Source organism: Thamnophis sirtalis, unplaced genomic scaffold (assembly GCF_051295495.1).
Source record: "Thamnophis sirtalis isolate CommonGarterSnake01/CBP01778 unplaced genomic scaffold, rThaSir2_p1.2 scaffold_1, whole genome shotgun sequence".
Taxonomy (NCBI): Eukaryota; Metazoa; Chordata; class Lepidosauria; order Squamata; family Natricidae; genus Thamnophis; species Thamnophis sirtalis.
The window spans coordinates 45,086,036-45,112,987 of record NW_028261381.1 but is presented as its reverse complement, the minus strand read 5'-3'; the positions used below and the strand labels follow the sequence as shown (position 1 = coordinate 45,112,987).

General features: G+C 43.2%; 1 protein-coding gene across 4 annotated transcripts in view; it reads right to left on the bottom strand.

The window, feature by feature from the left end:
- Positions 1-26,952, bottom strand: part of NCKAP5 (NCK associated protein 5) — a 615,409-nt gene that overhangs the window by 1,350 nt on the left and 587,107 nt on the right. The window lies entirely within an intron of this gene.

Below are 26,952 nucleotides of genomic sequence, written 5' to 3'. Positions count from 1 at the left end.
TTAAGAACAGGAGAATAAGAATTAGAAACACAATCTTTACAAAAACAAATAAAAATGGTAACCATACTATAAATGGTCAATTACTGGCTATCTAACATTCATAGTAAGAAAAGAAATAGATTGTCAAATACTTTTGGGCTTAATCCTCTATTATAATTAAATGCAATAATAAAGTCAATTTTGGGATAAATCATAGCTTTAATGATTCAGCTCAGACAACCAGGACTCAATTTGCAAAACACCATTTACATTTTAAGTAGCTGATTCTGGAATCTGTATGTGTAAAGTATGTTTGAAGTTTTCAGAGTAATTTACATTTCCATTCTTTAGCAATTATTTTTAAGGACATCTTTGCCAAGAAAGCTAAATATTTATCTTTCGTGAACTTCATTACATATGAATTTACAGATAGAAATTTTGGATAAGACCGATAGGTTAAGCCTTTCTAATATCATTGAAACATTTGAGTATAAGACAAAAATATCAATTCAATGTTCTTAAGCATACCTAGTTTCTTTTAGTTTGTAAAATCAGATTTGAATTAAATATCCTTGCATATTGAAATGTTGCTATTATTTCTTTTACATTACAGGTTTGAAAAACTGACATTCCAAACCAGTCCATATATATATTCACAAATATACCACACTATGCAAGGGACTGTATTTCATATAAATTAAACACATTCTCTGAGCCGGAAATACTGGTCTATCAAATGTTTATGCACAGATTGAAATATGTATCAGCTATTTCAGTGGCATGAAAGTGACCTCTATTGTCCAATTAACATAAAGAAATGTATTGTCTCTTTTAATAGCCTTTTGTATTGGGAACTTTTATACAGGAAGTCCCCAAGTTATAAACCTCTGGCTTACAAACCACTCCAAATTATGGACAGGCTGCGTGCAGATAACTGATTGGCAATGAGATCTGACCAAAATGGCAAACAGTGCTTTCCCCCAGCAAACAGAAGAATCACTGAAGTTGCATCATGAAGTAGTGTGTGCATTTTTAGTATATTGTGCAACCTGTTTCAGTGGTTTATGAAAGGACTGTGTGGGTTCAGTGGTTCCTTGGCTTGCAGAAGAACAGTATCGTCCATTTTCAGTCACATTGAACTCCCATTTTTCTCTGCTACATAGCAAGACAAACATTTGACAAAATAACCCATTCTACTTTACATACAAATTCACCTTGAGGACAGAATCAGGAATGGAATTAATTCTTAACCCCAGGATTTAACTGTACCTCAAATTGGGGGAAAGAAAATTCTACCGTCTTTCTTTCTCTCACACACCACATACAAATAGACAAATAGCAGATGCTAATAAAACATGGTAGAAAAACAACATCACCTTTTGCATATAAAACAAATTGATCTTTTTAAACTAAAATTATTCTCTAATAAAAGTAAAAACGGAAATTAAACTAACTGATGCAATACCCTCAGACCAGAATCAATCAGATATTAGCCACATCTGCTCTGAGAAGAGTTGCAAAAGGCACATAAAATAAGCACTAGGCAATGAATCTGCACATTATATTAAAAACACAGCAGGACTGTACAATGCCAATTTTACCTCTTCACTAGGAGATTATCAGTTATTTTAGAGAAAAGGTCTAGTAATAATGCAAACCCCTCTTTCTTTTTTCTCATATAATTTGCTCTTTTTATCTTACGTTATCATATATGATAAACCTTAATATATTAGGGAATTTAGAAATATACACACTTTTGCTATATCCATTGTTAAATGGGGTGTTCTATTCATATAATAAAGGCAACTACATTCATTTGTCATTTTCAGTATTAGTGCCAGGAAGACATGAATAGATCAATAAGCTGCTGGGAGTCCAAGACTGAACACTGTTACTTTATATTTTGTTAGCAAATGAAATGGCTGATTTAGGATCACCTGAGAATATAGATAATAATATACAAGTATATCAAAGAAGAAAATACATTGTAATAGAGCTGAAAGCTTAAGATCAGGTATTCAGTAATAAAAAAGATTCAGTTTTTTGCTTGACTCTATAAACAAAGACATAATGTGTTTCTTATGCCTTATAGGTGACATTTTCAGATAATGTTAAATGAAGTATAGTCAATGTAAAATCTATGATGCAGTTCCCATAATTGAATCCTAATTCTTGACCTATCTAGTACTAACCACTTACTAACTACTAACCTACCGAGGGAGGGTCTTGAGCGCCATCGTTTGATTGATTTTCAGTCTGTTACCCCTGAGGAAGTGGACAAGGCCATTGGAGCAGTGAGTGCCTCCACTTGTGTACTGGACCCGTGTCCCTCCTGGCTGGTCGCGAACAGCAGGGAGGTGACACGGGGCTGGATCCAGGCGATTGTGACCGCGTCTCCCCGGGAAGGGTCTTTCCCCCCCTTTAAAGGAGGCGGTGGTGAGACCCCTACTGAAGAGACCGTCCTTGGATCCAGCCGTTTTGAATAACTATCGTCCAGTCTCCAACCTCCCCTTTGTTGGGAAGGTTGTTGAGAAAGTGGTGGCCTCTCAGCTCCGTCGGTCCTTGGAGGAAACCAATTATCTAGACGCCTTCTAATCTGGTTTCAGGCCTGGCTACAACACGGAAACTGCTTTGGTCGCACTGACCGATGATCTCTGGAGAGCCAGAGATGGGGGCCGTGCCTCCGTTCTGGTTCTCCTGGACCTCTCAGTGGCCTTCGATACCATCGACCATGGTATCCTGCTGCGGCGGTTGCGAGAGGTGGGGGTGGGAGGCACCGTTCTTCGGTGGTTCTCCTCCTACTTCTTGGGCAGGTCGCAGTCGGTGTTGGTTGGAGGACAGAGGTCGACCCCTAGGCCCCTTAATTATGGGGTGCTGCAGGGGTTGATCCTGTCCCCCCTCCTGTTCAACATTTACATGAAGCCGCTGGGAGAGATCATCCGACGGCACAGGATAGGATACCATCAATACGCGGACAATACTCAATTGTATCTGTCCGTCCCGTGCCAACTCAGTGAAGCAGTTGACATGACGTGCCAGTGCCTGGAGGATGTGATGGTCTGGATGGGGGTGAACAGACTGGCTCTCAATCCTGACAAGACCGAGTGGCTTGTGTTTTTTCCTCCCACAAATTGGCTTAGTATTCCATCTCTCAGGCTGGGGGGTGAAATTATACGCCCCTCAGACAGGGTGCGCAATTTGGGAGTCCTCCTGGACCCACAGCTGACTTTAGATCATCAGTTGTCGGCTGTGACCAGGGGGGCGTTTGCCCAGGTCTGCCTGGTGCACCAATTGTGTCCCTACCTGAACCGGGAGGATCTTACAACAGTCACTCATGTCCTCATGACCTCAAGACTGGACTACTGGGGCAGCCCTTGAAGAGTGTTTGGAGACTCCAGCTGGTCCAGAATGCAGCCGCGCAAGCGATTGTGGGTGCACCCCGGTACACCCATGTTACATCTATCCTCCACGAGCTGCACTGGCTACCTATTGGTCTCCGGATACGCTTCAGGGTGCTAGTTATTACTTATAAAGCCCTACATGGTATAGGACCTGGGTACTTGAGAGACCGCCTTCTGCCGATTACCTCCCACAGAACCATTCGATCCCACAGATTAGGCCTCCTCCGTATTCCATCTGCCGGCCAATGTCGGCTGGCGACTACTCGGAGAAGGACCTTCTCTGTGGCTGCTCCGGCCCTTTGGAACGAGCTCCCCGTGGAGATTCGGACCCTCTCCACCCTTTGGGCCTTCCGGATGGCCGTGAAGACCTGGCTGTCCCAGCAAGCCTGGGGTTGAGTTCCCCCCCCCCACTCGAATTTGCTGTGTCTGTTGTGCTTTTAAATTGTTCGTATTGTCTGATTGTTTTGTCTTACTTTTTGTAATTTCCCCTCCCTTGGCTTTTGTTCAGCCGCCCTGAGTCCCTTCGGGGAATAGGGCGGCCTACAAATTGAGTAAACTCCAAACTCCAAAAACTGTATCTATTTTTTATTAATTATTATTATGCTTTAAATCCAAATTATTTTTTAAAGCTGAACTTGTATGTTGGAGCAGTGTTTATTTTTGCATTACATAATTATTCAGTTCAGTGTTCTTGCTATCAGGCTATGTTGGGAGAGTGAGGTCAGCCATCGGAAATTCAAGTTCATTTATTGACTGAAACTTCCCGTTAAATATACCCCACTAAAACTTTATTCAATGTGGGTCTCTCAGCTAAAGTAACAATCAAACTCAATTAAAGATTTGTACACATACAGCAAAGAAGAGAATAAGGTATTTTGTTAAACTATAGTTATTAATAGAGATCTATGCAATGGAACATCTCTATTCACGCAAAAGAAAACCTATTAGGAGGAACTTTTACAGATTGGCCTGGTGAAAGAATCTTTGGAAAAATAAACTGTAAAAATACGGTGCCATCTGAAGTCACATCATTTTTTTTAAATTAAAAGTTTAATTTGTAAATCCGAACCCTACAGTTAGCTCACTTATTGGCAGTTCAATCTTGCAAACTGATTTCATCAGTTATTTTGAAATTGAATAGATCAGAATGGCATGTAAATGATCTGCTCTATGCATCTACCTTGCACTATCCACACTGTGTCTCTCAACACTCTTAACATAACTTCAGTCCATATTGTGCTGCACTGAGGGTATAAAACTTGCTGTATCAGGACCAAGGATGGTTTTGATGCTGCTCCAGCGACCAAACATTTGTACAACTGAATTTATTATTTGGATCCTGATTCTTATCCTATGGTCTTTTCTGCAGAATAGTTAGTTGAAGAAAACTATAATTTTTCAGTTATTCCCAATTACATAGATGTGTTTTAAACATACCTTGCCCTAGCCTAGAAAGGATATTAATAAAGAGCTTACAACAGTTAATTATTCGTAATATGAATGTTTAGGAGTGTCTAGGACTATCTACTTCAAAAGTAATTTATCGTAAAGTGAGAAAGGTGTGTCGTTATAATTTATTTATATGTTTATATGTTTTATATATTTTGTGTTATATGTTGCCTTTGATGTAGGAGTTCAAAATGGCATATACAGTGATTCTCCTCTTACATTCATAACAATAAAAACTTTGAGGTAAGTTGGGTTGAGAGAGTATGATTGCCCCAAGGTTGCACTGTCCTGTTACTGATACATGTTCGTAAAAATTACTGGGTCCAGCATTTATGACATGATTTAAGATTATACATGTAGGAAAGATTTTTCAAAATGATAAGACCTATATGGTGAAATCAGCGCTTACTGCTGATAGAGTTTAAGAGTAGAAAGGTAAGAAGTTCATGTCTACTTTCAGGGGAAAAACTGAATGTCTGATTCTAGGTTAGTAATTATATTGATGTCTCAAACAAAATGATTGTAAGCTCCTTCTGTATCAGTTCTGTTTACCAGTGTAATATGACATTAACCAATAAAATGTATTGAAATAAGAGTAAAATATATTTCATAAAAAAATTCACAGTATTAAATTAAGTAACAAATCATTCTGAATTATCTAGATTAAAATTATCAGTCGTGAAAAAGGACAAAGATTTAATATTTAACTTGAAGTAAAAAGTTATTTAATAAATTGTAGCTTTTGTGCAGGCTAAGTTTTGAATGGCATCATATTCTTTTCAACACTTTGCTTAGTTTCTATAATAATATGTCTTCTGGCTTTCCAAGGATAAAAAGGAGGCCTTTATCTCTCCAAGCATGATAGTGGTAGAGAAAATGGGTTCATGACTAAAAATCAACAACTTTATTTTTTGAGTTTGACAAGAGATTTACAGATACTGAAGATAATGTGTTTTTCCTTTGCTTAATTGAAGTGACATATAGCGAAATAAATAGGTGCTGTGAGGATAATTGTATGTATTGTGCTATTTCTTTTTGAATAATTATCCAGGTATTAATAATTTTATTTCCTAGCCATAATTTTTCATTTTTGTAACAAGCCTTTGAGAAGAAAATTCTGCTCTACATATAAAATGTCAGGCATAGAAGTGACTCTAAAATGCTTGTGAAACAATTGTTAAACAAACACCATAGGAAGACTCTCTCAAATAACTTTTACTTTACTATTCAAGGTTATTTCATTTGCAAAGCAGATTAACATCTGCATCCTGCTGTCACTGGAATAAAAAAGTTATATAATGCAACCTTCAATACACATATGGGCAGATGATTACAAAAGATGTGCAATTAATTATAAGTTTTAAAATAAACTCAATTACATCTTATGCTTGTTCCTTAAAAATGTTAAAAATAGAATTATAGAAATATTGTTCTTTCATGTCAGTGAAATAAAGTAGCCATTCCAATTGTTTATGAAAAAAACAAAGACAACCCACCATTTTTGAGCTGAAACAAATCATGTCATATTCTTTTCAATCTCTGATTAATTTCTACTTTTGTCCACCTCAACCTTTGTACAGTTCCTTATTTCTGTATTATGAATTCTGAAAAGCTTTTGACAGATACAGAAATGAGATGTTTACTTGAAATAATTTTGTTAACTATTTCAGGAAGCACTCCGATTACCTCATCTAAGTTTGATATTAATAGAAATATTTCAGTTTTCCTAAAAATCTAGATAGTTTTGGGATTATCTTCACTACAAATATGGTAATGATTTTGTAAAGACTTGGAACAGCTATTGCAATGGTATGCAAAAAGAATAAAACAACTTTCAATATATCAAGCATAATTAACTTGATATATTAAACACTCAGATCAACTTCGTGAGACTTCATCTAACCCTATTACTAATCTCAGCTGCCAGCAATAGAGTTTGGTTCAGAGGTTCTCATGTATAAATCATTATTTTACTAATGCACTTTTAGTGTGAATCAGTGCCTCTTCTTGCTGATAAGAGCCACCTTGCAGGATATCAGATACATAGTGTATCCTGTGAATTGATTGTTCAGAAGTTTGGTAATAGTATATGGAGCCTTTAACCTTTCGGTCATTGGTTCAGATCAAATCTGGCCTACTGAAGTGACTGAAAATCATTATTATCTGGATTTTGACTCATGGACTTTGACTAACTTCAGATGTTTAGCTTATTTTCCAAATGCTCAAGCAGCCACTATGGAGGACAGGGAAGAACAAAGAATGCAACAATGCCCTATGCTTTAATATTAGCAATTTTATATGCTTTTCCCATCCATTTCCATAATATGTTCACATATTTCTCCAAATGAGAAATGACTACTATCACCAGAAAACGATAGGCTCTAGTGGTAGATGAGATTATTTTCACTTTTGTATTCCTGCACACATGTTCAACTCACATCCAGAGGTAAGAACAAAGTAATAATTAACATTTGTAAGATTTGAAGATGGGGCAGCCCACTTTCAAGTCTTCCTTTATCCAAGGACTCTCACTTCTGATTGTATGACAGTAACGTCTCCCATATGATTGTTAAGGGAAAATTTATAAGAGAAAATGCTGTAAACTTTATCTTAAGCTCCTTGGAAAAAAGGCTGGATATAAAGCTAACAAATAGATGCTCAAAGTATGGTCTACTCATATGACATTCTTTTCATAATTTACATGATTAAGGATTTTTATTTTTCTGCGTATTGAAATAACATGTCACCTAGTATCATTTCTTTCCTTGAGTTAAAAAGAATAAAAAGCATAAATAAGCTATGCATTATATATTTAAATGAAGAAATAGCAAAACAGGTATGAACGTTTCAGTAAATGTTAGTAAATGTTTGGTTGTTTTTTACTTTGTATCCATTTTGATTTGTCCACAGTTGTGCGTGAAACTATATTAAAATACACAAAAGGGCATACTCCATTCCTAATGACTGTTTGGAGAAAACAAAGATGGGTTCTCCACAATAGATGAAAAGAAGCCTTCTCTTGCAAACAATACTTGAAATCTTGAGTTCTTAATTACGGTACCTATATGCTACTAAAACTCTTATTATTATGACCTTTAACTGGATGAAATGAAGCCGTTGTAATTTTGTAAATCAAGGTACCTCAACTCCTGAGGAAATCAAATTTGGATGCTTCAGGCTATTGGCTGCTGCACTGATTCTGTGGTCATGTGATCTTCATTTTAAATGTCCATGACAGTTTCCCAGCCAGACTTGCAATTCCTTCTTCCCTCCCCCACCCAGCAGCAACCATTTATCTGCCTACTGAAAAAAGAAGGGATATAGGGAAGGAGGGAGGAAGGGGGAGAAATGAACTCCTGTGAATCCTTCTCCCCTCACATATGCCTTCCCCACCCACATCACCATCACCATCCCTGAACTAGGGCCTCTTGTATATTCCCAAGCACCCTCAAGCACGCTTTCTAACCTATGATCCCCCATATTCCATCCTCAATGGAAATGGGGCATTGGTTGTCTAATATATATTTGAAAATGATCTTGGTAGGAATTTGGACAATAGAGATATTACAAGACCTATATACAGCTCAGGCTTATAATCATTAAGCATTCATAAATATGTTCTTTTATAAAATTATTGTATGTTTTACCATAAAACATTTTCCATTTTAAGACTCTTTAAAAATTGCTACTTTGAAAAGGCAGCTATGCCTCTTTTATTAAAATAAAAACAAATATAGAATACCCTAATCAGACATTAAAATTTACCACCAAATTATTTACCCTTGGCCATAACAGAAAAATTGTACAACATGTACAACTCTTTTATGCTTCTTTAACTCTGATCAGGTTCTCTACATGGAAATATAAATTTATGGAACTGCTGTTGCTTACTCACTGATCTGGAAGGAAATTGTGATAGTTGGATGGTGGGATCAATTGTATAACTATATAACTCAAGGTATTTCATTTCACACCTAATTCCTGATCAGAAGAACTAACCAAGCTTGTTTCTAATTAAAAAAGATAAAATAAAAACATGGTGGAGTAATTTCCAAGTTGTTCCCATGTTAAATCTTCAAGATACTTCTATTTGTTTAATCAATCAATCAATATGAACTCATAATCCATGCTATTTATCATGGTAATTTAACAATTATCACTGTTAGATGTTTCAGAAATTATTGGTAGGAGTAAACAATTAATATTGAATACATTTCATAACAGCTGAGAGGGAAGGTTAACATTTTCAAGGGTTCTTTTTTTCATTTCCAAAAAATATTCTGTGGTTAACAAAAAAATTCTAAATACTAGAAGTCAATTAAACAATACTACAAGTCAGATATCTTTTATTTTTTCACTTACGTAGTTGATGATAAATTGCACCTAGTCTTTTTGGAAAACTGGATATCAGTATGTGGAAAAGTAGGGGTTTTGGTTTCCAATTAGAATCCACACTTCTCTAAATGTTGAAAATTGGATTAATCCAGCCTAGCAGGCTGCTTTGGATAATCTCCTGCCCATCCCCAAATCATGTATTTTCATAACATCTAATGATTCCGCTGTATTGCATAACTTTACATACAGTAGGTCTGCTCAGAATAAAATGCTGTAGAATGGGTGGAACCTTCCGACCATTTGCCTGATCCACAGATAAGACAGGCCCAGGGTACCTGCGAGACCACCTACTGCCACCGGTAGCCTCCCACCGTCCAGTGCGATCCCACAGAGGTGGCCTCTTCAGGGTGCTGTCGGCCAGACAGTGTTGGCTAGCAACCCTCGGGGGGGGGGGAGAGCCTTCTCTGTGGGAGTGCCTTCCCTCTGGAATGAGCTGCCCCCAGAGCTTCGCATAATCCCCGACCTCTGATCCTTCTGACATGCCCTAAAAAGTTGGCTTTTCAAGCAAGCCGGCCTGGCCTAAACAAAATAAAATAAATGATTGATTTAATTGTTAATTTTAATCTAATTTTTAAAATGTTATTGTTAATATTAATTGGGTTTGTTTTTGGATACTCTATCTAATTTCCTTTTTAACTTTTGTAATATGTGGTTTTTTAAAAAATGTTGTACCCTGAGTCCTTTGGGAGAAGGGTAGCATATAAATCCAACAAACAAACAAACAAACAAACAAACAAACAAACAGAAGAGAGCTTGTTTAACCCTTCCTGTCAGGCTCTTATATTTCATTTGAAAGTGGTTATTTATTAGAAGGCAGAGGAGAAAACGGTGGATAATGAGCATTACAGAGCTACTCTCTTTTCATTATTGATACCTTTGTATGCTGCTACTGTGCACAATCAAGATAAATTTCCTGCTCATTTTTGATGAATAATTTATTTGAACAAAAAGTAAAACTGGGTTACTTGTCAATTCCATAAACTAGATACCTGATATTGCATACCACAGGCTAATATTATCTATTTTGCAGAGATGGGAAACCATTGAAAATGTTTTGATTTCCATGCAGTTTAGTTTATTTTCTCCTCCATTATCTTTTGCCTGTCAGTTACTTCTATTCCACGTTGCTTCTACTACATGCTAGTAACTATGAGAAAGTATAATTATGTATAATTAGACCTGCTATCCACACTTCTATGCATCATCATGTACCAGTGTCATTCCTGAATCCCATAGTTGTCCAAAATTTGGCATTACTTCTCAGTTAGGTCTTTTTTTTTAATGACATAGTCTCAATATCTCATTTAACTAAATGAAATAAGGAAAGCCTCACAATAGGAATTGTAAAATCACCTCATGGAAACATCAAACTGAATATTACAACTAATAGTGTTTGAACTTTTTTCCCTTTAAAATGTAACCTTAAATAATAAATAAGGTCTTTATTTTCCTTATATATTCTGAGAAACTTTCTCTTTCTTGAACATAGGATAATTTTTGAAACAATGATTTTTCTTTCTTTTGCTGCTTGACCAAAAATCCCATGATTATTTTTCCTGAAGCAGACAGTATTTTTCTCCACAGAACTCTATCATACTCTTAAGATAAATAATGAGAAGGGCCTGTCTTTTCTGCCTGAAGAAAAAATATGAAGTGTTTGTGAAATTGATTTGATCATTATTTTTTAAAAGAAAACTGTTTATATTTAGAAGTATCTTCTATTATGTTCATCTAAGGCATTATCATTTAACAAAACTCTACAAAGAAAAAAACCTTTATGTCACTTGACATTCCGGTTGCAGACAAAAATACAACAATCTCTCATACACACTTCAAAGGCAATTTTTGTTGGGGTGGAGTAGGGAATAATGAATTGCATGAGATAAAATGCCTCATTGGTATCTGCTCTGAAAGGATCCTATCTGTTAAGCCTAAAAAAGACGTATTGATGAATGAAGTTGTGAAATTGAAAAATACAATCACCTGAATTTTGATTGTTTCAATATTATGAAAGAAAGGTGTTGAAGCTATGAACTATTTTCATTTAAAAACAAAGAACTGCAATCCAGTTCTATCACCTGGTAGAACTGGCATCCATTCATAAAGTGAACTTTTGCCCTGGGCAGCCTGCTATCTTTTGTGAGACTTTGTGAGGTTTAATCAGAACAGATTTGGGATGTAGAGCAGACTATTGGAAGATGAAAGTAAAAGTATGTAAAAATAAGGTTAGAGGATTACTATATTTTGGGAAGAAACTAAGTTACTCCAACTGGCAAACAACAACATGACCAAATTATCTTAAATAGTGATTATGATGAGGATGAAGGTAATGATAAAATACTCTGTAGTATCTCAAATACAAAATACTAGATAGCAAAATACTATGTAGGAAATATAATCTTCTGTATTTTGACCAGATATAAAAACTTAGTGTCACCTCTAAATTCATTAGAAACAGCAAAGCTCGTGGTTAATGCTTCGGATTTTACCCAAATAAGATTTAGGACTCACCTATAGAATAAGATGTTATCCCACTTCATATAGGAGAAGATAGTTTTCAATACACATGCAGAGTTTTATATTCCATTCTATTCACTTACCCCATACACGCTTATCTGGGAACCAAGCTTTAAACTGAGTAAATGTGCCCAGAATTGCATCATCAATGCATTAAAGTTTTTGAACAGAGTACAATGATTGGTAAGGCAGTTTATGCAACCCATCTTTCTGCTCTCCCTTCTGAAGCTCAAGTTTTCTGAAATACTCTTCAGTTACACTTCTCTTTTGGATAGTGGAGGCTGTGTTGCTGTCTGTAATAGGTATTTTGCTGTTTACACTGAAGCCCTGCATGACATGGCTTCCATTGTTTAGAGAGGCATAAATAGGGTCAGTGAGTGAAAGGATGTGAAGGAGGGACAGGGATGAGAAGGTGTTCCAGTGCCTTTTTGTTTATAGCTCTGAATAATGTGACAGTTTACATAGTCATGCAACATTTTGTTCTTATTAGCTCCGGATTTCTTTGAATGGTTTTATTTGAATGAATGAATACTGATGCATTTAGATTCGCTTATTAGTTTAACTAGAGCCAGGGTAATTTTTTGGTGAGTGGGAGGGCTGAAGTCACAGGATTGCAGTGGATGCTCTCTGATAGAAAAGGGAGAGGAATTGAGTTTTGCCAGTTTCTTTCTTCCCATGCCTGTGCTCCGTAATCTATATGAGAGTTTGCCATTTCCCTAATTCTGTTTTGGCCTAACATAGCTAGTGCCCTCATTTGCAGAAATTGGCAAGAACTGATTGAGCTCTTCCCTTTCTCCCTGACGGATCCAGTAGAAGTCTGAACTCAGCCCAGTGTTTTAATTTCTATAAACCACACTGAATAATTAAGAAAAGGATATTTAAGCATTAAAATCAAATAAATAAAGTATGCTTAAAATTTGAGCCTCTGTTAAAATCTATACCTACCTAAGTTGTATTGGCTTTTAAATAACAAATAGCATAAGCTGCCAAAAATGTTAAAAGCTAGTTAGAAACTTTATTGCTGTTTTTGCTTTTGTTTAGTATCTGAGATTTCAAATGAATTCTACAATATCCATCTCTAAATCAGCATTTTTTAAGGAACAACGTTCAGGGAATATTTCTAGCATGCATTTACATCCTCTTTTGTTCTGTTTCTCAGGCAATGTAAAATCAATTTAAGATAATACAGGTAAAATGGTAATAAAACACAGAGTAAATATTTTTATCAAGTGTTGCCCTAATGGGCATTCCACTTCTGTACTACATTCAATATATTACAAGTCTAATACTACTGGGATGCTCCCATTCATTCCGATAATGAATTCTGTCAACAGCATTCCTCCCAAGCAGTGCTCTGCGCTTTCTTTATTAGGATTTTTCAACTTGTTTTCATACTGTTCCCATTGTATTGTGTGTTATGTCAATATGTCCAAAGGCACCAGCCTGAAGATGGCGAGTGGGACCTCGTCGAAATGTCACCAAGATACTCTCAATCTTACATGGGAAAAGACCCGAATACGCCAAGACCTGCATACCTGTACCCATGAAAATCTACGAAAACAAATATATATGTATATGTATACACATACACACACACACACACACTAATGGGTCACATAGTGGACACACAGAGCAATTACGAGTACTTTGGTATCTCACAGTCAAATAGGAACCATGAGATAGACAGCAACATCCAAATACCACCAAAGAATGAGTCAAGTTGTGAGGGGCCAGTTCAGTGGGAAGCGCAAGATCCATGCTATCAAGATGTATACTCTGCCAGTCCTCAAATACCCTGTTGGTATAGAGAGCTGGCCAAAGGTTATGGAAGCTGCCCAAAACCTGGAAGCTCCTTACAATGTATGGAGGTTTCCATCCCATGTCCAACATCTAGAGACTATACACTAGGGGGAAAAGGGGCAGTCATGTTGTAGTGAATGTCAAAGCCACTGTCATAGATGAAATCTGAATATAGTGCAGAAGAGAGAATGCCTACATAGCAGCAGATGTGGGTGGAAGATCAATCAGAAGTGCCCTGGCAAGACAAGAAAAGACCCTGCATGGGATGTACTGTCAACAGATAGCTGAGATGGTAGACACTGGGTAATCCCCCCACTGGGTGGAAAGGATTGGACTAAAAGACAGTACTGAGGTACTGATCATAGCAGCATAAGAATAAGTACTAAACCCCAGATCCATAAAAGTAGGGGTCTACCACACCAGACATGACTCAAAATGCAAGTTCTGCAGAGACTCCATTACACTATGTTACCATTTCAGTATGTTTAAATTGAGCATTTATTTTCGGGGAGGGGGGATGGAAGGACTTACTGGATGTCAATTTTAGCATACATTATCAGTTGCAAGAGTTATTGTCGGAAGACTGACTATGCAGAATTCTGTGGCAATGTTAAAGACACTTGTGGAAATATATGTATATGTGCACATGTTCATGCATGAGTATTTATAAGGAAGTGCCCTATGGGTCTCCAGATACTGAATTGCAATGTTACCCTCCTTCACATTTGGCTGCAGGTCTTCTACCCCTGAAAAATCAAATTTCTCTTCAGCTTAGAAATACATTTATGAAGGTTTTTTTTAAAAAATTATACTTGCCAAAAGTATTATGTTTCTCTATTAGTCAATTTCAAAACTGTGGGTCTATCTGCAGATACTACTTGGACCTTTTTATAAGACTTTAAAGCTTTAAAACTACTGTAATTAGTCAATAACAACCTACTATATAAACATTTGAATGCAAATCTACTTTTTATAAAGTTGTATGCCCTTCCACTATCATAACATGAATATGATCTCTTTATAACAAATTTTAAAATATATACTGTGGGGATAATATGTCAGCAATGCTATTATCATTCTGAGCTCTTCCATCAGAGGGGGGATGCCACCAAAACAGGGCACGATTGGTCCAAAATAGAGGAATTTACCAAATTTCCTGCCTTTTTTCTTTTTATAATAGTTGCTTCTTCTGCTACCTGATGAAGTATGAATGCCCACATTCACAACTGGATGTTGGCAAAGGAAGATCTCTGAAATCATTCAGAAGTGAGCAGAAATAAAACCTAGTATTTCCTTCCTTCCCCCTTCTCCATACTCTATACGTTAGTTTACATAGAGCATATAAGAACTGACGGAAGAATGCTTTCCAAGAAGCGAGAATGTTTAAAGATAACTCTATTTTTGGATTATCCTGTATTGGATTATTTTATTAGGGGTGATGGGGGAGGTGGAATGACTTTTGTCACGTTCTGAGCATGCTCAATAAAGTTGTGTTTAAGTGGGAGTTACTCGACAGCTGATTGGCTGGCCATCTGACAGCTCCTAGTATAAAAAGGGAGCTGTCAGATGAAAAGCCGCTGTTCCTGTCTGAAGCCGGTTCCACACTGTTAGCTTGTTACTTTCAGGAATAAACTTGTTAGCCTCTTTATTCCTGTTTCCGCCTCAGTCATTCCGGCACAACCCATGGTCCTAGTACACAATACTGGCGACGAAGGTGGGATCGCCGAACTGAGGCGTGAGCTAGCTGGTCACTAGCTGAGTCACTAAGGAACCGAGTTTCTCTGTCGTGATGAGATGTCGCCGCCAGCCTGACAGGAATGGCCACGTTAACTTTTGCGCCATTCAACCAAGGCTCCGAGACGTGGGAGTCCTATACGGCCCGTTTTGAATGTTTCTTGGTCACACACGACCTCACCGAGTTGACGGGTGAACGAAAATGCGCGTTTTTCCTGTCAGTTTGCGGAACGGATGTGTTCCATACGGCAAGGGCTCTCACAGCCCCCGAGCCCATCAAGGCAGTCCCATGGCAAACGCTGATGACAAAGTTGAAAAGCCATTATGCCCCATCGCCATCCAAAATTGCCCGCCGGCACGCCTTCCATCAGCGGAATCAAAGTGAAGGGGAATCCGTTAATAACTATGTTGCTGCGCTACGGTCTGCAGCCCTTCACTGCGAGTTTAGGGACCTCAACAAGGCCCTTCTCAACCGTCTGGTTTGTGGCATTCGCGACCTTAAGCTCCAGAGGCACCTTCTGGCAAAGGTTGACCTGTCGTTCCAGTCCGCTTTTGATGAAGTTCGCGCCACTGAGCTGGCTGCATCCTCTCTAGCCACCATCACACAAAACCAGCTGGCTGCCGGAGTTCACCCCTCAGGAACTTTCAGCATGGCTGCCCTGCCCCAAGGGGATGGGTGCGAAGACTCAGACCCCAATGGGGAGGAGGACATTAACCGCCTTTACGAGGCGAACAAAAAGAGCTTCCAAAGACGCAGGGGTGACCCTAAATCTGCATGTAGTGGGTGCGGAGGCAACCACGAGAGAGCTGAGTGCAGATTCAGGCAAGTCCTCTGCCAATGCTGCGGCAGAAAAGGCCACATCGCCAGGGTGTGCCGGGCTGCCCAGCCCATGTCCTCCTCAGAGCTCCAAGCTGACAGGTCACAGCAGTTCCAGGGCAGACAAGACGGTCCTAAGAAACCTAGAGTCGATTGCCATGCCATTCTCCGGAACGCAATTCACTGTGACCTGATTAACTGGCAGTCATGCCACAGCCTGAAAAAGAAGATCCAGCTGACTGTCAACATTGAAGGAAGCCCATGCCAGACGAAGTTAGACACTGGCTCCGCAACCTCTATCGTGTAGTGGAGCACCATCAAATGCCTCATTCCACATCTTGCTAAGCGCTGATTACAGAGTTGCAATTTGACTCTTAGAGACTATCGGGGCAACCTGATTCCTGTGATCGGCACTAGCAAAGTTAGAGTATAGTTCAAGGGGTTTGAAGGCCGGCTGCCACTCATCATCGTAGAGAGAAAGCTTCCCAGCCTTCTCGGCTTGGACTGGTTCCAGTCCCTCGGCTTGCAAATCAGTGGCATCCATCATGTTGGGAACTCAGATCTGGACTGCCTTGTCAACGAGTTCCCTGCAGTGTTCGACGGCCAGCTGGGCCAATACACTGGCACCCTGGTGTCCTTCAACCTCGACCTGTCCGTGCCTCCCATCAGAATGAAACCTCGGAGGGTGCCCATTGCCCTCAAACCAAAGGTAGACGCTGAGCTTGACAAGCTGGTAGCTCAAGGGGTCTTGGAGCCGGTGGACCATGCACATTGGGAGACCCCCATCGTCTTGCCCATCAAGCCTGATGGCAGCGTCAGGATCTGCGCTGACTACTGTTGCTCGATCAACCATGCCCTGCCATCCAACGCATACCCGGTGCCGGTGGTACAACACCTACTCCACACCTTGGGCGAAGGCTCCATGTTTGCAAAGCTGGACCTCGCCCAAGCCTACCAGCAGCTGGTAGTCAACGATGCCGTGGCTGAAGCTCAAACCATCATCACACACCGGGGCGCCTTCAAGTGCCGCCCGTTGCAGTTTGGGTCAGCATCGCCCCAGGACTCTTTCAAAGCTTAATGGAGCGGCTGCTCCAAGGACTCTGAGGCGTCGTCCCGTACGTCTCTGCATCCAACCTTGGTGAGCTCATGGCACGGCTAAGAGCTGTCCTATGTAGGTTCCAGCAAGTCGGCCTTAAGGTCAAGAAAGACAAGTGCCATGTCGCCGTCCACCAGGTAGAGTTCCTGGGGTTCTTAGTTGATGCCCAAGCCATCCACCCGACTGCTGCCAAAACCAAAGCCATCGTGGAGGCCCCTCCTCCGAAGAATAGAGCTGAGTTACAGGCCTTTTTAGGCCTCCTGAATTTTTACGCATTTTTCCTGCCCCACAAAAAGTCCGTGGCCGAACCGCTCCATCGCCTCCTGGACTCTAATGCACCCTGGCTGTGCGGCCGCAGGGAAGCTGCCGCCTTCCGTGCTGTCAAGCATCTGCAGTGCTTGCCCAATACAGCGAACACTTGCCTCTTGTGCTGGCCTGCGACACTTCCCCCTACGGGGTTGGCACCGTCCTCTACCACCAATTGCCCACCGGCGCAGAGGTTCCAGTGGCCTTCTTCTCCTGCACTCTTTCCCCGGCAGAACGGAACTATGCACAAATAGACAAAGAGGCCCTCGCAATAGTGGCGGGGGTGCGCCGGTTCCATCACTATGTCTACGGCCGCCGGTTCCTCATTGTCACCGACCACAAGCCGCTCCTCGGGTTGCTGGCTGGTGACCGACAGGCCCCGCAAGTCATGTCCCCTTGCATGACCCGCTGGTCTGTCTTCCTCGCCGCCTACGACTATTCCCTCTCCCACCAACCCGGCAAGCAGATCACCCCCTTCCAATGCCCTGGAAGACTCTGCTGCTGACTCCCTGGTGTTCCTCGTAGACGACCTCAACCTGCCGGTCACTGGCGTTGACATCGCCCAGTTGTCCGCAAAGGATCAGATAATTTCCCGGGTCTTAGATTGGGTTAAAAGGGGGTGGCCCAAGGACTTCGTACTCCCTGAGTTTCTCCCTTACAAAACGCGGCTCACGGAACTATCAGTTCAACGCGGCTGCCTATTATGGGACCACCACGTTGTCGTTCCGGCCTCACTGAGGACTACTGTCTTGGGGCAGCTGCATAGCGCTCATCCTGGCATTGTAAGAATGAAGGCACTAGGGCATAGTTATGTGTGCTGGCCGCACCTAGATCAGGACATCTCGGCCCACGTTGTGGGGTGCCCCCAGTGCCAAGGAGCCCAGGCATCTCCCCCCAAAGCTGAGCCCCGGGTATGGGAACGGCCCTCCGCGCCATGGTCCCGGCTGCACGTGGACTTCACGGGTCCCCTCCAGGGTCAAATGCTCCTCATTGTAGTTGACGCCTTCTCCAAATGGCTGGAGGTCATCAGAATGCCCTCCACTACCTCTGAGGTACTGATAGGGGCTCTCAGGAAGCTGTTCGCCATCCATGGGCTCCCGGACGTGCTGCTGTCCGATAATGGTCCCCAGCTGACGTCCACCTCTTTCGAGGCTTACCTGGCTTCGCTGGGGGTCCGGCATGCACTCATCTCCCTGTTCCACCCAGCTAGCAATGGGCTGGCGGAACGCATGGTGCACTCCGTCAAGGAAGCCCTCTCCAAAATGGGGCACCTAAGTTGGCAAGAGCGCATTGATGCTTTCCTGTTGGCACATCATGCCACGCCATCCCCTGAAACCAACTCCAGCCCCATGGAGCTCTTAATGGGTCACCACCTTAGGACCCCGCTTGACCGCCTGCATCCCAACTATGCCACCCCAACACCTCTTGACTCTCATGGCGGTGCCTGCTCCTTCGCCTGGGGGGAGGCGGTGTATGCTAGGAACTATGTAGGGCATCCCTTGTGGCTACCGGGTGTTGTGACTGACCAGACCGGACCCTGTTCCTACAGGGTGAAGTTGGACGACGGGAGGACATGGAAGTGCCACTACCACCAGTTTTGGAGCAGGAGGTGCCCACCGGCCGACCCGTCTGTCTGCAATCGAGGGAGGACAGCGCCGGGCCCCAAAATGCTGTTGCTGCGACCGATCGACCAGCAGATGCCGAAGCTCGAAGCGGCGACCTACCTGGTGGTCCAGCCCAGTCCTGGGTGCCTCTGCGACCAGTGCCGTTGCCATTCTGCGCAGCAGAGTCCTCAGAGAATCGTCCAGCATCCCAATACGGCAATGGAGGACCTCACGCATCCAGCCACGTTAGGTAGCGCCCGGCCTATCTACAAGACTACGCTCGCACAAGCATAGGGGGGAAGAGTGTCACGTTCTGAGCATGCTCAATAAAGTTGTGTTTAAGTGGGAGTTACTCGACAGCTGATTGGCTGGCCATCTGACAGCTCCTAGTATAAAAAGGGAGCTGTCAGATGAAAAGCCGCTGTTCCTGTCTGAAGCCGGTTCCACACTGTTAGCTTGTTACTTTCAGGAATAAACTTGTTAGCCTCTTTATTCCTGTCTCCGCCTCAGTCATTCCGGCACAACCCACGGTCCTTGTACACAATAACTTTTTATGGAGGAAATGCAGCCGAAGACCTTTTCTGACTGATGTCTAATCATCTTCATGCTGTATCTTCATGACATTGTCCTTGCCCATGAGGGAAACAAGCTTAAATTATGCCAGCACTTTTCTCCTTATTCCAATAACATCAAGGGCAGCCTCAAAGTGTGCAAAATCTGTTATGCTTTGCTACTCAATATGTCAGAGGGAAAGTCAGGTGAACGGTAGCAAGCAAGATCAGAGAAGCACTTATTGGCCGTTCCAGCCTGATGAGGTCATGTCCTCTCCCCTCCAGTCAACCTTATCTGTTGCCATTCTGCTGCCGTTTCCCTCAAGAGATGGAGACAGCAGTGCATGAGACATAAAGAAAACTACTTGCTGGGATTTCAATTAGCATAACAGTAAAATACTGTAACAACAAAATAATGTAGTAGGATGAAATAACACAGAAACTATAAGACCAATTGGAGTGGGGTGGGGCCCACTCCAATTGCCTCAGAGCTGAGAAGAATCTGGAAGCCAACATCTGTTGTCTATATAAAGAAAGAAAAATAAGAGAGTCCTATTTAAAAGAACTGCTTGTAACTCGGCTTCCTTCATGACTTTAATCTTTTTAAAAGAAAACAAACAAACACACAAACAACCGTTGTTCAGTTTCGGTTCTGGAAAAGAAGGAGCCTCAACATCTGTGTTTGGCAGATGTTTTCCCCATCAAGCAGTAAGTGCAAAAAAGGAAGGTCAGCAAAGTTGGAGAATTATCCAATTGCTTTGTTGATCTTCATTGCACATGCAATATCAAGATAAACATTAGCATTGTTATAACTGAAGTAATATTGGTAATATAGCCAGTGAGTAGAACAAGTATTATGCTAGAATAATTCCTGGCCAACTCAAGGGAGGATGGAGAGCACCTTCACTCAGCCATCAGGAAGAGCCAGAAAAAAGCAAAATTTGAGGACTTTGTTATGTAATTTCCTTTGAATTTGAGGAGAATTTTGTTATCCAGTCCAATATTCCAATACTACTATAAATCATATGTACAAACAGTTTCCCAAAACAATAACAAATTAAATTTATTTCAGCATAGAGGCCACAATTTAAGGATCCCTGACATGGGCATTTGATGATCTTGAATGCTATCCAATTTAATGCTCATATGGCCTCTTTGCCTGCTCAGTAACATATTTGAGTAGATAGTCTTTATTATATGCAAGCTGTGATAGCCACACTTCCATTTAAGTGCCAAAACAATTGGAATCAAGACAAGCCTTTATACAAATGTACAATTTTCAGATCAATGTTCTATTTTGCTATTTCTTCTGCATATCTATTCAGGATGTAGTTGGTAAAATATATGCATGAAGAGTTGCTTCCCAAAATTAATTTTATCAGGACTTTGCAGCTGTATTCATCCTACATCCATGAAGACTGTTTCCACAACTGAAACAGATGGATACCCTTCCATGTATTTGAAAATACTCAAAACAATATATTCCCTATGAGTTTGTGGCTGTCTTGATAATAGCAAAAAAATAAAATCAGAATAATTATAAGACAAATTGGTTTTTTAGTGCTACCTTATCCAGTTAAAGGCTCTTAATATTGTAACAGCAAAGTAGAAAATAAATGCCCTGAAGATTATTTCATTTTATGTGGTTTGAATCTGATTAGTGGTCAGTTCTGGTAGTTGGAACCAAGCGGGAACAGTAATCAAGGTTTTTCCTCTGCAGCTCTCTAACAACTGGAAAAAAACTCTCTTGGCTCTTGTCCCAAATGATGATAGGATATTAACCTAAAATCTAATTAATCTATGAATGAATTATGGGTCCAAAAATACATTGCATTATAATCAATTTTAAGTGAGTTCCTAAGAGAAGAGAAGATAAAGAAAAAGCTGTAAAATTACCAGAGGTTGATACATTCTGTTTATATGACTGATGATTTTTAAGGGGATAATTTTACAATCCATCAAACTTTTGTCAGCTCGAACATCATGCTGCCAAGCATATGCAGTAAATTAATTTTTAGATTTACATATTTATTAAAAATCTTATTGAAACCAGCAAGAAATGAGCTATGTTTGAATAATAAAAGAATGTGTTATTCTATTGAATATAAAAGCCAGCAATGAAAATACACAACTTCCTTCTCTTCCTAGAACGACCTTATAATCAGGCAATAATTGTATAAAATGCTATCTGAATTACCAAACAAACAATTTATTAAGATGCACAATAAAATTATATTAATAATTATGATTGTAATAGGAGAACTCAATCTGAAACCAGGGATCAACTTTATAGTATACCAGAATTTTTCCAGCTATCCAGAAGTTATTGCTATCCTCAGAAACTCAAAAGGAGATGAAGCAAAAAAAGTACTCTTAAATATTAGTTTTCGAAGTATGTATGCAAAATGGCATTTTATTGCCTGATCTGGCTCAACTTGTGGATGAGATTAAATGTATATATCTCTCCTCACTTGCATCCTATCCTTGCCACAGTGTACTATTGCTCCTTTATGAATAAAAAAGTTCTTGATATCCTTAACTGTTTTTTTTAAAATTCCAGCACCAAACATTTGTATTATGGATCCATTTACATCATCAACCATAAAACACAATCATCTGTGTTGTGTTCTGAGCTTGCGCTGACTAAAGGTTTGAGCGGGAAAACGCTCGACAGCTGATTGGCTGATCGTTTGACAGCTCCTGTATAAATAGGGAGCTGTCCAAACGAGCAGCGCGCGTTCCTATCTAAGCCGGTTCTGAAGTGTTAGCTTGTACTTTAAGGGAATAAACTTGTTAGCCTTTTATTCCTGTCTCTGCCTCAGTTCTTCTGGCTACCCACAGGTCCTTGGTACACACCACTGCCGATGAGGATGGGATCGCCAAACTGAGGTACGAGAAGCTGAAGTCACTGACAGCTGAAGTCACTCGCTGAGTCACTAGAACTGCGCTTAATCATACCGCGACGAGACGTCGTTGGTTCTGACAGGAATGGCCACGTTAAATTTCGCGCCATTCAACTATGGAGCTGAGACATGGGAGTCGTACACGGCTCGATTTGAATGCTTCCTGGTCGCACACGACCTTACTGAGCTGGCAGATGAGAGGAAATGCGCGTTTTTCTTGTCCGTGTGTGGCTCAGACGTTTTCCACACAGCCAGAGCTCTGACAGCTCCTGAACCTATAAAGGCCGTTCCGTGGCCTGAGCTAATGGCAAAACTGAAGAGCCATTATGCTCCGTCCCCGTCCAAGATAGCCAGCCGGCACGCCTTTCATCAGCGCAGCCAAGCTGAGGGGGAGTCCGTGAGTGCCTACGTTGCTGCCCTGCGATCCGCCGCCCTGCATTGCGAGTTCCGGGACTTGGATGAAGCTCTTCTCGACCGCCTAGTGTGTGGCCTCCACGACCTCAAGCTACAGAAGAGGCTTCTAACGAAATCAGACTTGTCGTTCCAGAAAGCCTTCGACGAGGTGCGGGCCTCCGAAATAGCTGCTGCTTCTCTAGCCACCATCGCGAAGACCCGGGCCGCCAACGCCGCGCAGCCTGCCAATGCCTTTAACACAGTGACCAGTCAGCCAGACTCGGAAAGCGAAGATTCCGATGCTGAGGCATATACTGAGGACATCAACCGCCTTGATGAGGCGAGCAGGAAGAGCTGGCAACGGCAGAAGGGCAGACCTAAATCTGCATGTAGTGGTTGCGGAGGTAACCACGAAAGAGCTGAGTGCAGATTCAGGCAAGCCCTCTGCCAGCGCTGTGGCAGAAAGGGTCACATCGCCCGAGTATGCCGAGCAGCACAGCCCATGTCCCTTTCCGAGTCACAGACCGAGCGGTCGCGGCCACATCGTCCCAGGACAGAGGGCCCCAAGAAAGCGAGAGTGGACTGCCATTCCATTCTCCATAACTCGCACCATGGCCTCTCGTGCAACCAACTTCAAAAGAAAATTCAACTGACGGTCATGGTTGAAGGGAAGCCCTGCGAGATGGAGCTCGACACCGGTTCTGCAACATCTATAGTGTCATGGAGCACCATCAAACGCATCGTGCCGCAGCTTTCTAAACGCCAGCTGAACGATTGCCATCTCACACTGAGAGACTATCAGGGCAACCTGATTCCAATAATTGGCACCCGCAAGGTCAGAGTGCAGTTCAAGGGGTTTGACGGCCGCCTACCCCTCATCGTAGTCGACGGACGGCTGCCCAGCCTTCTCGGCCTCGACTGGTTCCAGTCCCTGGGTCTACAGATCAGCGGAATTCACCACCTCAGCTCAGATGCACTCGACTGCCTGGTCAACGAGTTCCCCGAAGTCTTTGATGGAAAATTAGGAAAGTACACGGGCACGCCGGTTTCCTTTAACCTCGACCCATCTGTACAGCCGGTGCGGATGAAGCCTCGCCGGGTGCCCATCGCCCTCAAACCAAAAGTAGACGCTGAATTGGACAAACTAGTGGCTCAGGGCATTTTGGAGCCAGTGGACCATGCCAGATGGGAAACGCCCATTGTGCTACCCATCAAGCCAGATGGCAGCGTGAGGATTTGCGCTGACTACCGCTGCTCAATCAACCGTGCCTTGCCTTCCCACGCATACCCAGTACCGGTGGTTCAACATCTGCTACACACCTTGGGCGAGGGGACTGTGTTCGCGAAGCTCGACCTCGCCCAGGCCTATCAACAGCTGGTCGTGGACGATGAAGCAGCTGAAGCACAGACAATTGTCACACACCGGGGTGCGTTCCGTTGCCGCAGACTGCAGTTTGGAGTCAGCATTGCCCCGGGACTGTTCCAGAGCTTAATGGAGCGGCTGCTCCAAGGACTCCAAGGCGTCGTCCCCTATTTTGACGACGTCCTTGTGTCAGCCACTTCCCTGGATGAACTCATGGCCCGTTTGCGCATGGTTCTCCAAAGATTCCAAAAAGTGGGCCTGAAGGTTAAGAGAGACAAATGCCAAGTTGCGGTATCCCAGATAGAATTCTTAGGGTTCCTTATCGATGGCAGTGGCATCCACCCCACGGCTACCAAAACCAAAGCCATCGTTGAGGCCCCTGCTCCAAAGAATAGAGCTGAATTACAGGCCTTTTTAGGCCTACTTAATTTTTACGCTGTCTTCCTTCCCCACAAGGCGACAGTCGCTGAGCCACTGCATCGCCTCCTTGACTCGGGTGCCCCTTGGGTGTGGGGCCGCCGGGAGGCCTCCGCGTTCTTAGCGGTCAAGCACCTGATTGTTTCCAACGATGTGTTAGTACAGTACAGCGAACACTTGCCCCTTGTGCTCGCTTGTGACGCTTCACCCTATGGGGTGGGCGCCGTCCTTTGCCATCAGTTACCCAGCGGAGCAGAGGTGCCAGTTGCCTATTTTTCACGCACGCTCTCTGCCGCTGAACGTAACTATGCCCAAATTGATAAAGAGGCTCTTGCCATTGTGGCTGGGGTGCGCCGGTTCCACCATTACTTGTACGGCCACCCATTCCAAATTGTCACCGATCACAAGCCCCTGCTCGGGTTGCTAGCCGGAGATCGCCGTGCCCCGCAGGTTCTCTCCCCACGCATGACCCGCTGGTTTGTTTTCCTGGCATCCTACGAATATCAGCTGAAACACAGACCGGGAAAGCAGATCGCCCACGCCGATGCCCTCAGCCGTTGCCCCCTGCCAGAAGCCTTGGAAGACCCTGCTGCTGCCGCACCTGTCTTCCTAATAGACGACCTCAACCTTCCTCTCTCTGCCGCCGACATCGCCCGGGAGTCCGCAAGGGATCAGGTAATTTCCCGGGTGCTGGACTGGGTTAAGCGAGGGTGGCCGAAAGACCCCGTAGACACCGTTTACCTTCCCTTTAAATCACGCCTGGCGGAGCTCTCCGTTCAGCGTGGCTGTTTGCTGTGGGGCCATAGGGTTGTCGTACCTGCCTCACTGAGGACTACTGTCCTGCGGCAGCTACATCACGCTCACCCGGGAATTGTCCGGATGAAAGCCTTAGGTAGGAGCTATGTATGGTGGCCCAAGCTAGACCAAGGCATCGCCGACCATGTCACCGACTGCCCGCAATGCCAGGGTGCCCAGGCGCTGCCACCAAAAGCTGAGCCGCGAACGTGGGAGCCCCCTTCAGCCCCATGGTCCCGCATTCACGTTGATTTTGCAGGCCCTATTCACGGCCATATGCTCTTTGTCGCTGTGGACGCCTTCTCGAAATGGGTCGAGGTCGTCCACATGTCCTCTACCACTGCAGACGCGCTAATAGCGACCCTGCGCCACTTATTTGCCACCCACGGCCTGCCCGATGTGTTGGTGTCCGATAATGGACCGCAACTGACAGCCACCAAGTTTGAAGCTTTCCTTGCTTCACAAGGCATCCGACATGCCCTCACCTCCCCGTTCCATCCCGCTAGCAATGGCTTGGCGGAGCGCGCTGTTCGCTCCGTCAAAGAGGCTCTTTCCAAGCTAGACCACCTTCCCTGGCAAGAAAGGATTGACGCCTTCTTGCTAGCCCAACATACTACTCCCTCGCCAGAGACAAACACGAGCCCAGCCGAGCTCCTCATGGGTCGACGGTTGCGGACAACCTTAGACCGTTTGCACCCCACTTATTCCGTTGCCACCCCATTAGATTCCCGGGGAGGGTCCCGTTCCTTCATCCAGGGGGAGGCAGTGTATGCCCGGAATTATGTAGGACATCCCTTGTGGCTGCCGGGCATAATAATTGACCGAACCGGGCCCTGCTCCTACAGGGTCAGGCTCCTCGACAGCAGAGTCTGGAAACGCCACTGCGACCAGCTGCGGAGCAGGCACCAATCTCCCACCAGTCTGCAGCAGTCAACCGACCTGCCAACACCAACGGACACGACGACCGACGCCGAGCACGGAAACGAAGCGGCCAGCCGAGAACTAGCAGCCACAGCCCAAAACCGAAGCGGCGACTTACTTGGTGGGCCAGCACCATCCTGTGTTCTCCGGCGGCCCAGGCGATCGCCGTCCTCCGATGCAGAGTCCTCGGTCGAACAGCCAGAACCTCCAAGCGAAGCAGAAGGGCCTAGGGCATCAGGCCGCATCAGGCGGCGTCCAGCTTACTTACAGGACTACGCCTGCGCGAACTTAAGGGGGAAGGAGTGTTGTGTTCTGAGCTTGCGCTGACTAAAGGTTTGAGCGGGAAAACGCTCGACAGCTGATTGGCTGATCGTTTGACAGCTCCTGTATAAATAGGGAGCTGTCCAAACGAGCAGCGCGCGTTCCTATCTAAGCCGGTTCTGAAGTGTTAGCTTGTACTTTAAGGGAATAAACTTGTTAGCCTTTTATTCCTGTCTCTGCCTCAGTTCTT